This window comes from Wolffia australiana, chromosome 3, assembly GCF_029677425.1.
Source record: "Wolffia australiana isolate 7733 chromosome 3, ASM2967742v1".
Lineage (NCBI taxonomy): Eukaryota > Viridiplantae > Streptophyta > Magnoliopsida > Alismatales > Araceae > Wolffia > Wolffia australiana.
This window is the reverse complement of record NC_135837.1, coordinates 10,836,680-10,846,587: the sequence shown is the minus strand read 5'-3', so window position 1 is coordinate 10,846,587 and position 9,908 is coordinate 10,836,680. Positions and strand designations below refer to the sequence as shown.

General features: G+C 42.3%; 1 pseudogene; it reads left to right on the top strand.

Moving 5' to 3' along the window:
- Positions 1–1,982: 1,982 nt before the first annotated feature.
- On the top strand, positions 1,983–3,974 carry LOC144700912 (presenilin-like protein At2g29900 pseudogene; annotated as a pseudogene).
- The last annotated feature ends 5,934 nt before the right edge of the window (positions 3,975–9,908 follow it).

Sequence of the window (9,908 nt, the reverse complement as noted above, 5' to 3'; positions counted from 1 at the left end):
CTTTCTATTCCTATTTATCTATCTCTCTCTTCCTATCTATCTATCTCTCTCTCCCTTCCTATCTCTCTCTCTTCCTATCTATCTATCTCGCCCCGTCTCTCAATATATATCTCTATCCCTCTCTCTCTTTGTATATATCTATCCCTCTTGCTCTTTATCTATATATATATCCCTCTCCATCTCTCTCTTCCCCTCACTCTCCCTCTCCCTCTCTCTCTTCCTCTCCCTCTCCCTCTCTCTCCCTCTCTCCAACTCTCTCTAACTCTCTCTCTATATCAATCTATCTCTTTATCCCTCTCTATATCTTCTCCCTTCTCCCCATAGCTCCTCTCCATTCTCTATGCAATCAGGACGATGTAACAACAACAACGGAGGGTGAACGGAGTTTGCAAGGGTGAAGGAGGAGATTCGATGTGCCAAGAATCATGTGCATACGTCTAGAGGCTACACACATGAGCAGCTCTAGAGGACTCACTTGAGGATCGACATAATTACAGATGCGATCGGTGCCTAGGTGATTCGTTTTGTAGGATTTATTGATGTTGTTATAAATCCATTTTAAGTTTTCGCTGTGAGTCGGTCTCAGATTTTGTGTAGATCAAGGCTCATAGAACCCAACATAGCATCCCTACTTTGTCTCTCATTTCACTCTTATCTTTGGTCCAGCCACTAGAAAAAATTAAATATTTATCAATGGCTAACCTTAAAGGTAAGCATCTTTTCTTTCCTTTTGGGTGTGTTGCTCTATTAAATTTCAGCTCTCTCTCCCCTCTTGTGTATTTCTCTCTCTCTATCTCTGTCCTCCTCTCTTTATGTATCTCTGTCTATCTTTCTCTCTTTGTCTCTCTAATTGTATATCTCTCTCTGTCTCTCTATCCTTGTATGTCCCTCACTCTCTCTCTCTCTCTCTATGTATCTCTGAATTCTCTCAATGTCTCTTATGCATCTCGCCAACTCTCTCTGTATGTCTCTAACTATCACTCACTTTGTATGTCTCTCACTATCTCTCTCTCTCTCTCTCTCTTTGTCTTTGTATATCTGTTATTCTCTATGTCTCTCTCTCTCTCTCTGTCTTCATATATCTCTTATTATCTATGTCTCTCTATCTCTCTCTCTCTTTGTCTTTGTATACCTCTTATTCTCTGTCTCTCTCTCTCTGTGTCTTCGTATATCTCTTATTATCTATGTCTCTCTTCTCTCTCTCTCTTTTTCTTTGTATATCTCTTATTCTCCATGTCTCTCTCTTTCCTTGTCTATCTCTCTCATTCTCTGTAGCACTCTTTGCATCTCTCTCTCTATATATCTCTCCCTATCTAGCTCTCTATCTCCCCCTCTCCGTATACATATCTCTCCCTCTATGTCTCTCTTTGTAAGTCTGTGTATCTCTATAACTCTCACTGTCTCTCTTTCACTTGATCTTTTTCTATCTCTCTCTTTTTGTTTATCTCTCTCTCTCCATCTCTCTCTCTAACTCTCTCAATCTATTTCCCCATATAGTTACGGATCGTCCCGGACGTGGACGATGGACAGGACGAATTTCCTCCCATCCGACATCTGGATTCAGTGCAGGGACGAAGGACGGGACAAATTTTTCGTCCGATACGAAACCGTCCCATCCAGTCCTCCTGGGACAAATTTTCCTTCCGTCTGGAAAAAAAAACCTGTTTTATATTTTTAATATATTAATATAGATTTTTCTAAGTTTTTTAGGGAATAACAGAGGAGAGCGAATGCAAAGTGACATATGTATAATTATTTCTGAGCGGCAACAGTTTGCACGCCCATAAAAATACAAGTATTTTTTGCAAACTGTCATAGCTAGGCCACGTGGTTACATATCACGGGACAAAAACCATCCCATTCGGTGGTCCACCGACGAATTTTCGTCCCGAATATCGTCCAAACCATTGGACGGGACGGTTTTTTCGTCTTGGGACGAAAAAAGCGTCCCGTCGCGTCCCTGCACTATATTTTCCCATCTCTCCCCCTCTCCGGGCATGGCCACAGCCGGGGAGCTTCCCCCGCCGGCCATGGCGGCAGCCGGCGAGCTCTCCCCCTCCCCTCCCCCTTCCCTCATCTCCAAGCTCGGCGAAGAAATCATCCGCATCCTCGCCCCTGTCTCCCTCTGCATCTTCCTCGTCGTCCTCCTCACCCTCTCCCTCTCCTCCCCCATCTCCCCCTCTCCCCCTTCTTCCTCCTCCTCCTCCCCCTCCCCGCCATGGCAATCCGAGCTCGCCGACGCCGTCCTCGTCGCCCTAATCTTCGTCGCCTTCACCACCGCCATCACCTTCCTCCTCGTCCTCCTCTTCTACCTCCGCTTCACCTTCTTCCTCCGCCTCTACATGGCCTTCTCCTCCTTCCTCGTGCTCACCGCCATGGGCGGCGAGCTCGCCGCCCTCTTCCTCCGCCGCCTCCGCATCCCCCTCGACTTCCCCTCCTTCGTCGTCCTCCTCCTCAACTTCGCCGTCGTCGGCGCCGTCGCCGCCCTCTCCGCGAGGGGCTCTATCCCCATCGTCGTCTCTCAGGGCTACCTCGTCCTCATCGGGGCGCTCGTGGCCTTCTGGTTCACCATGCTGCCCGAGTGGACGACGTGGGCGCTGCTCGTCGCCATGTCCGTCTACGACCTCGCCGCCGTGCTCTTGCCCGTCGGCCCTCTCCGGCTTCTGGTCGAGCTCGCCGTCTCCCGGGACGAGGAGATCCCCGCCCTGGTTTACGAGGCCCGCCCCGTGCACGATTCTGGTGGCCATTGGCGTGATCTTGAGCGCGGCGCCGCTGATTCTGGCCGTAATCAGCGCAGTCTCCATGGCGGTGATGGGGATTCTGCTCGCAATCGGCGCAATTTCGACGGTGGGAACGATGATTCTGATCGGAATCAGCGTGATTTTGAGGGCGGCCTTCGTGATTCTGTTCACAATCAGCGCTGTTTCGGCGATGGAAATGGCGATTCTGCTCGTAATCTGCGTAATTTTGACAGTGGGAGTGGTGATTCTGTTCACAATCAGCGCAATTTCGGCGATGGAAATGGGGATTCTGCTCGTCATCTGCGTGATTTTGACAGTGGGAATGGTGATTCTGTCCTCAATCGACGCAATTTCAACGGCGGCAATGCCAATTCTGATCGGAATTGGCAAAATCTTGGAGGAGGCAGAAATCCTGATGCTGTTCGGAATTGGGGAAATCTTGAAGGAGGGAATGCCAATTCTGATCAAAATAGGCAAGATCTTGAAGGCAGAAACGCTGGTGCTGGTCGGAATTGGGGGAATCTTGATGGAGTCAACGCCAATTCTGATCAGAATAGACGAAATCTTGAAGGCAGAAACGCGGATGCTGGTCGGAATTGGGGGAATCTTGTTGGAGGCAATGCCAATTCTGATCAGAATAGACAAAATCTTGAAGGCGGCGACGTCAATTCCGGCTGTGATCATGAATCTGACACTGATCCAGACTCGGATTTGTCGGAATCGCCATGGCTGGGGACGAGGATCGAAGTGGAGGATGGGTTGAGGGTGCCATTGTTGGAGGGATCTGAGGATTGGGAGATGGTGGGGTTGAGTTCATCAGGGGGAATCAAGCTTGGGCTGGGGGACTTCATCTTCTACAGTGTGTTGGTGGCGCGAGCCGCCATGTTCGATATGGCGGCGGTCTACGCCTGCTACCTCGCCGTCGTCGCCGGCCTTGGGCTCACTCTGCTGCTCCTGGCCTTCTACCGAAGGGCCCTGCCGGCGCTCCCCATCTCCATTGCTCTGGGGGGTGTCTTCTACCTCCTCTCTAGATTCCTGCTGGATGAGTTTCTTGTCCAGTGCTCCATCAATCTGGTAATGTTCTAGACACCATCAACCTTCGTTTTATGCTTCAATCTCTTCGATTGAGGTTTCAATTCTGTTTTCTGAGGAGCGTTGTTCTTGTTTCCTGGAACATCTCATGAAAATAACTCCAGTCATAGAGTTTTATCAAACCCATTACTGTTGCTGTAATTGGCGTGATTAGTGGTCTCTAGTCCAAATGTAGAAGATTCAATTCTTTTTAATTTATGCTTCAATTATGTTTTATGAGGAGCTTTGTTCTTGATTCTTGGATCATATCTTGAACATAACTCCAATCCCATAGTTCTATCTAGCCCATTACTGTTCATGTAATCTCTGGCCCAAACTGTAGAAGATTGAATTCATCTTCTATGGATTATGGTGCCCGCATTGTCACCCTCACTTCTGCTCCTAAGCGCCAGGAGCCGCTCGCTCCTAAAGTTGCACCTTGTATTGGGGCTTGGCTTCCGACTTTTATTTTCTGCTCCATATCTATTCCATTTCAGCTCCACTTATGTTTTCTGAGGATATTTTTTTCTTGACTCTTGGATCATCTCTTGAACATAACTCCAATCCCAGAGTTCAATCTAACCCACTACTGTTTCTGTAATCTCCATGAGTAGTGGTATCTGGTCCAGATATAGAAGATTTAATGCATGTTTTGTGGATGATTGGGTTCCGTCTTAATTATCGACAAACCGTTTTATGTCATTTCTCACTCAAATATCAAAACGGTTAACATCAAGAAACTGTTTTTAGCCCTCCCTTCCTCAAATAATTAGAATTCTCTGGAGAAGATGGTGGTTGATTTCACCACTTCCATTCTAGCCAAAAGAATTTCATCCACGGATGCACTGACATTTTAGAATGTTATGCTCCCAGGGAACGAGATTTTTAGCATTTACGATGAATATTGAATGTAGTACAAAACTGGTGGTAAAATTAGATAAAATAAGACAATCCAGTGGTTTTTTCGCCACAGAATTTGCTGATAAAAGAATAATTAGATGCCATTTGAACTCAACAAAAAAAGAATTCAAAATTTGATTGTTGAGGCAAATGCGATGAATATGATATTATAATGCTGTTAATAGTTCGAAAGAGTTGAAAATACATAAATAAAAGACAGAGAAAGGGCATTTTTAATTGTTTGTTGCCATATTTAATTATTTTGCTCTTTTATCACTGTAAATTGCCCACCATAACAACCAAAAAGATAAAGAGAATATCACATGTTCTACATGAACAGGAGTTGTTGCAGATTACCTCGAGTGTATTCAAAAAAGCCAAAAGAACCATGTGCTTATCTTAGAGAGTTTTCAGGTCCCTAACTGCCTTCTTGGACTGTTCACCTTATCCCTGGCTTTCACCAAAGGCATGCGTAGTGTATAAAGTCATTCCACCTGAACTCTGATTGTTTGAATCACTCAGAATTAGTTAAATAAGTGTTTGATGTTATTTCTCCAGAAATCATCCACCAACAGACCGCTAAACTATTGACCCTACTTGTTCGGAAGGGTGTTCACCCCAAGTGTTCCCGGACTGCATGCATACATCCTTAAGTAACTTAGTGCTAGGCAAATTGCATTGAGAGGAAAAATGGCGATTAATATGTATTTGAGAGATTGTCCTCGGACTGAGGACTATCCACATGAGTCCATTGACTAGCATCACCTTATGGAACCTACGGCTCTTTTCTATTCTGTCGAGAGTTCGAATTCCTCCACCTAAACCAAACTATTTTTAATATTTCATGTTTAGCATGAAAAAGAAGAAAAAATGGCTATTAATGTGTATTTGAGAGATTGTCCTCGGACTGAGGACTGTCCACATGAGTTCATTGACTAGCATCACCTTACAGAACCTACGGCTCTTTTCTATTCTGTCGAGAATTCGAATTCCTCCACCTAAACCAAACTATTTTTAATATTTCATGTTTAGCATGAAAAAGAAGCTTCCAGTAGTGACTCTCCTAGTTAGAAGAAGGCTCTTTGGCATTCAATCTAGATAGAGTCTCGCTCAGTAAAGAGAGTTGTAGGTTCTACTTATGAAGGTTTCTGATTTCTTAGAAAGATAATTACAATTAATCAGTAGGCGCGACTATAGGAGTGAAGAAGCGAGGTGCGAATTTATGAGCAGGCGCAAGTTTACAAGCGGAAGTCAAAGATGAAGAAGAATGAAAGTTTATGTTTTTTTCATACAAATAAAATGCGCGATGGCGCGACGGCGCGAGGAGAGGGAGCAAAAGATGAAGATGAATGCAAGGTTATGTTATGTTATTTTTAACATAAGAAGTCAACGAATCAACGCGCGACGGCGCGGCTTTAGGCGTGACTTTGGGAGCGAAGATGAATCAAAGATACGAAGTAAAAGAACGGAAAAAGTGTTAGAAAGTCTGATCGACTTCTATATGCAGGTAGAACGTGGGTGCTTCCCTTGCTTACTGACCCAAAATTGACAAATACTTAAACAAGGTTTGTTTCTTAGCGCTAATCTTGCCTTTTTCAGCAGGTTCTGCAAGAAAGAAGCGTTAGGTTCTTCTTTTGCTCCTAAGTGCTTCTCTAACTTTGGAAATGTTTTAAAGTACTTTCTTATGATGACCTGCCCGAGAGAGTACGAAACATCGGTGTAAATGATTGAGTGGAATCAGTGAGGTTTACGAAACTAAATGCTAGAAAAGTTCGGTTAGGTTTACTTTGCCCCCTTGGCTATTTCGGCATCTCCAGATAATCCCTCTACATGATTTCTCTTTCCCAGCCACTAAGGTTTCGTTCGGTCCTCTTCCCCAAGTTATGGTATATGAGCGTATGAGAAAAATACACTTGTTAGTGCTAATTAATACGTCTTGAAATATGACTAAATAAAGAGAAGTGTAATAACAACCCAGGTACCCCCTCGTACCATAGGAGGTAAGAACAGCTTTGTAAGAACAAAACAGCCCTTATAACCAGGATTTTAGACATAGTTTAAATGAAGGTCTAAAATCAGCTATTTTAGGAAAAAAATGGTGTAAAGGAGTTAGAATACCAGGTAATAAGTTTAATATATTCTAGTATGTATATTATTTTCAATCAAAGCAATAAAAAATAGTACATAAATTCCATTTTTACTACAAATAAGAACTTATGAACAGACCCAATGATATAATAGGCTTTATCATTCCTTGGGAATAACATAAGTCCAGTCATGTAGAAAAAAAATTAGATTCTGATGTCAAACAGCATCAAAGACGCCGTCCGGCGGGTAATTCACTAAGGGATAGTGTAGTTACGTGAGTGCAAATGACCTAGGTGGAGTGTATGTGCAGGTCCGATTTGGGAAATTCACCAATTCCTGAGCTTCGGGGTGGATACCGATGACGATGAAAGTGACCTTGTGACCAACGTTGGAGTGACGATAATGATTACGAGGTTAAAAAAAAATAATTTGCGGGGCCCACACAACTTGTAGTTTTCTAAGGAAACACTCAACTTGTAGTTTTCTCGAAGTAATTCTCTCATCTAATCTAACCCGGTGCGGTGGAGCATAGTCGAAAGTATACTGAAAGACGTAATGTAACCAATGAGCAAAGGGAACGACGTACCTCGTTGGTGGTGGCGTACTTCATCGGCGTCTTCGTTAGAACACAGTTTAGTGCGGGCAAATAGGCAATGGAAGGAGTCGATGCAGCACGTGACGTTGCTCTACTAGTGGCGGAGCGGGAGACAGACGCTCGTTAGTAGCAGCGTTCACCTTCAATGTAATCTTCGGTGCACAAGTCAGAGAGGGCAGATGAGCAGAAGAAACATGCAATGATTGGCACGGTGTAGAGCTCAACAACTAATGAGAGAAGCGACGCTGGAGCGATAAAAACAAGAGAGCAAAGGCAATGAAGACATGAGTGCTGATGGACGACGTCATTTTTCAGGTGTCACAGATTTGACAGTGGAATGAAGACACACAGAGCGTGGCACCGACTCAGGGGTGATTCAACCCGTTGACTAACTTTGGTGCAGAGAGACCGAGCTCGTAATCCACACATGCGTCAGAGGGAATAACACCAAAGGAGTACACCCAGTATGCATGTGTCTCGATGGATTGTGTCATAGCAGTTATCGTGAACTGAAGAGATTGGAATTGAGCTGTTGTTGACGTCCCACGCTGGTCAAGCGTCACTGACCCCTTTATGATCAATGGCCTCCGTTAGGTGAACGATTGCGGTGAAAAATATGGCGATGTAAACCGTGCGATGTAGCAATCCGTGGCAGGCAGTTCTGTTGATGGTTTGTACCTGGGGAAGAGACCTGAACGAGCATAGTAGTGTGGGAGAAAAATGGCACAAATCTTACACACCCTACCCCTTCTTCTTTCTTCTTCTTCTTCTTCACATTCTCTTCTTCTTCTTGGGGAGATCTGAAGAACGACGATGTAACTGCAACAATAATTCCGGATCTGAAACTGAATGTGTCCATCATGGCCTTATATAGGGCCATGATGGACCCGTTATGCAGTGCACATAATGGGGCCAATAAGGGGCCCCTTCTACATGGAGAATCTAAAAAACGATTAAAAATAAAATGACGGGTAAAATGCAACGATACGGATGCGTCACAACGAGTACAATGAACTCGTCATGATGAACACAAACATGAAATCGGATGAATAAAAACAGATAATTAAACCCGGGCATCTCCACGGACGCTTTGGTGCGCTGGTCGGGCTGGAAATGAACCGGTGGTGATGGTGATGATGACTCAGACGATGTTTTGTCGATGTTGTTTGGGGACGTTCCATCAGATTCCTATCAAGATAAATGGAAGTATGCTGTGTTTTTGAGTCATGGTGAGCCTAAAAAATAAGGATACAAGCCCAAAACAGTTCAATTGTTGGATATCATGTTCTACCATAAAATAAGTGTAACATTTGTAGAAAAAGTAAGGGGAGCCCAATTTTAATCTGTATGCTAATTCCATTGAATAAACATTTCTTTATTAAATGTGTCATAGTTGTGCAAGAAAAAATCAAAATAATGTAATTTAATAACTTATTTACTCAAAATAATGGAAAAATAATCTTAGGGTGAAATATGTTAAACTAAAATATGATGAAAGTCAGATAACATCGATGGAAGTTTTGGGTTCTAAGGCCATGATTGAGATGAAATATCAAGTCCTTAAATGTTTAGTACATCTTCACATGCTAATAATAAGATTTGGGTGTCAAATACAAGGACTATGTAGTAGTCTGCCGAAGAACTGTAGTGACCCAATAACCTATATTGGCCTTGTAAATTGATCGTCTAAGTCATAATACAGATTAATAAATTATAGATCAATGTTAACCCAATTAATAGTTGAGTTTTTAGCATGTGGGGTGTCAAGCTACACCCCATGATGTACAAGATAAAAGAATGCATTGACTCACTCAATTAAGTATCGTGATATTATTATTATGATATAGAGATTGAGTATCTGATATGATGATTTAATTTGACATATATATAATTCTAGAGCTTTTAAAACTTAGGAAATTATGCTATATATATTAGGAGCATTACTCATTAGCTGTTATTAGTAGTAGGACATGAAAATAATTATTAGAGATTGAGTATCTAATATGTTAATTTAATTTGAAGCTAATATATAACTGAAAATGTGGTAAGACTTAGGAAATTATGTTATAAATATCAAGAGCATTACTGATTAGCTGTTATAAGTGGTAGAACATGAAAATTATTAGTCAGTGATTGAGTATCACATATGTTATTTAATTTGAAACTTATAAATAATTATAGAGGTTGTAAGACTTAGGACATTATTTTAAAAATATTAGGGACATTACTCATTAGCTGTTATTTGTAGTAGAACATGAAAACTATTAGTTAGAGGTTGAGTAGGTCGTCTGCTAATTTAATCTAGTATTAATATATTATTGCAGTGGTTGTAACACATAGGACATTATGTTAAAATATAGCATTATGCATTAGCTGTTATTAGTAGTAGAACATGAAAGTATTAGTTAGAGTTTGAGTCGATCATATGTTAATTTAATCTGGTAGTAACATATGATTGTAGAGGTTGTATAACATAGGAAATTATGTAAAAAATATTAAGAGAATTACTCATT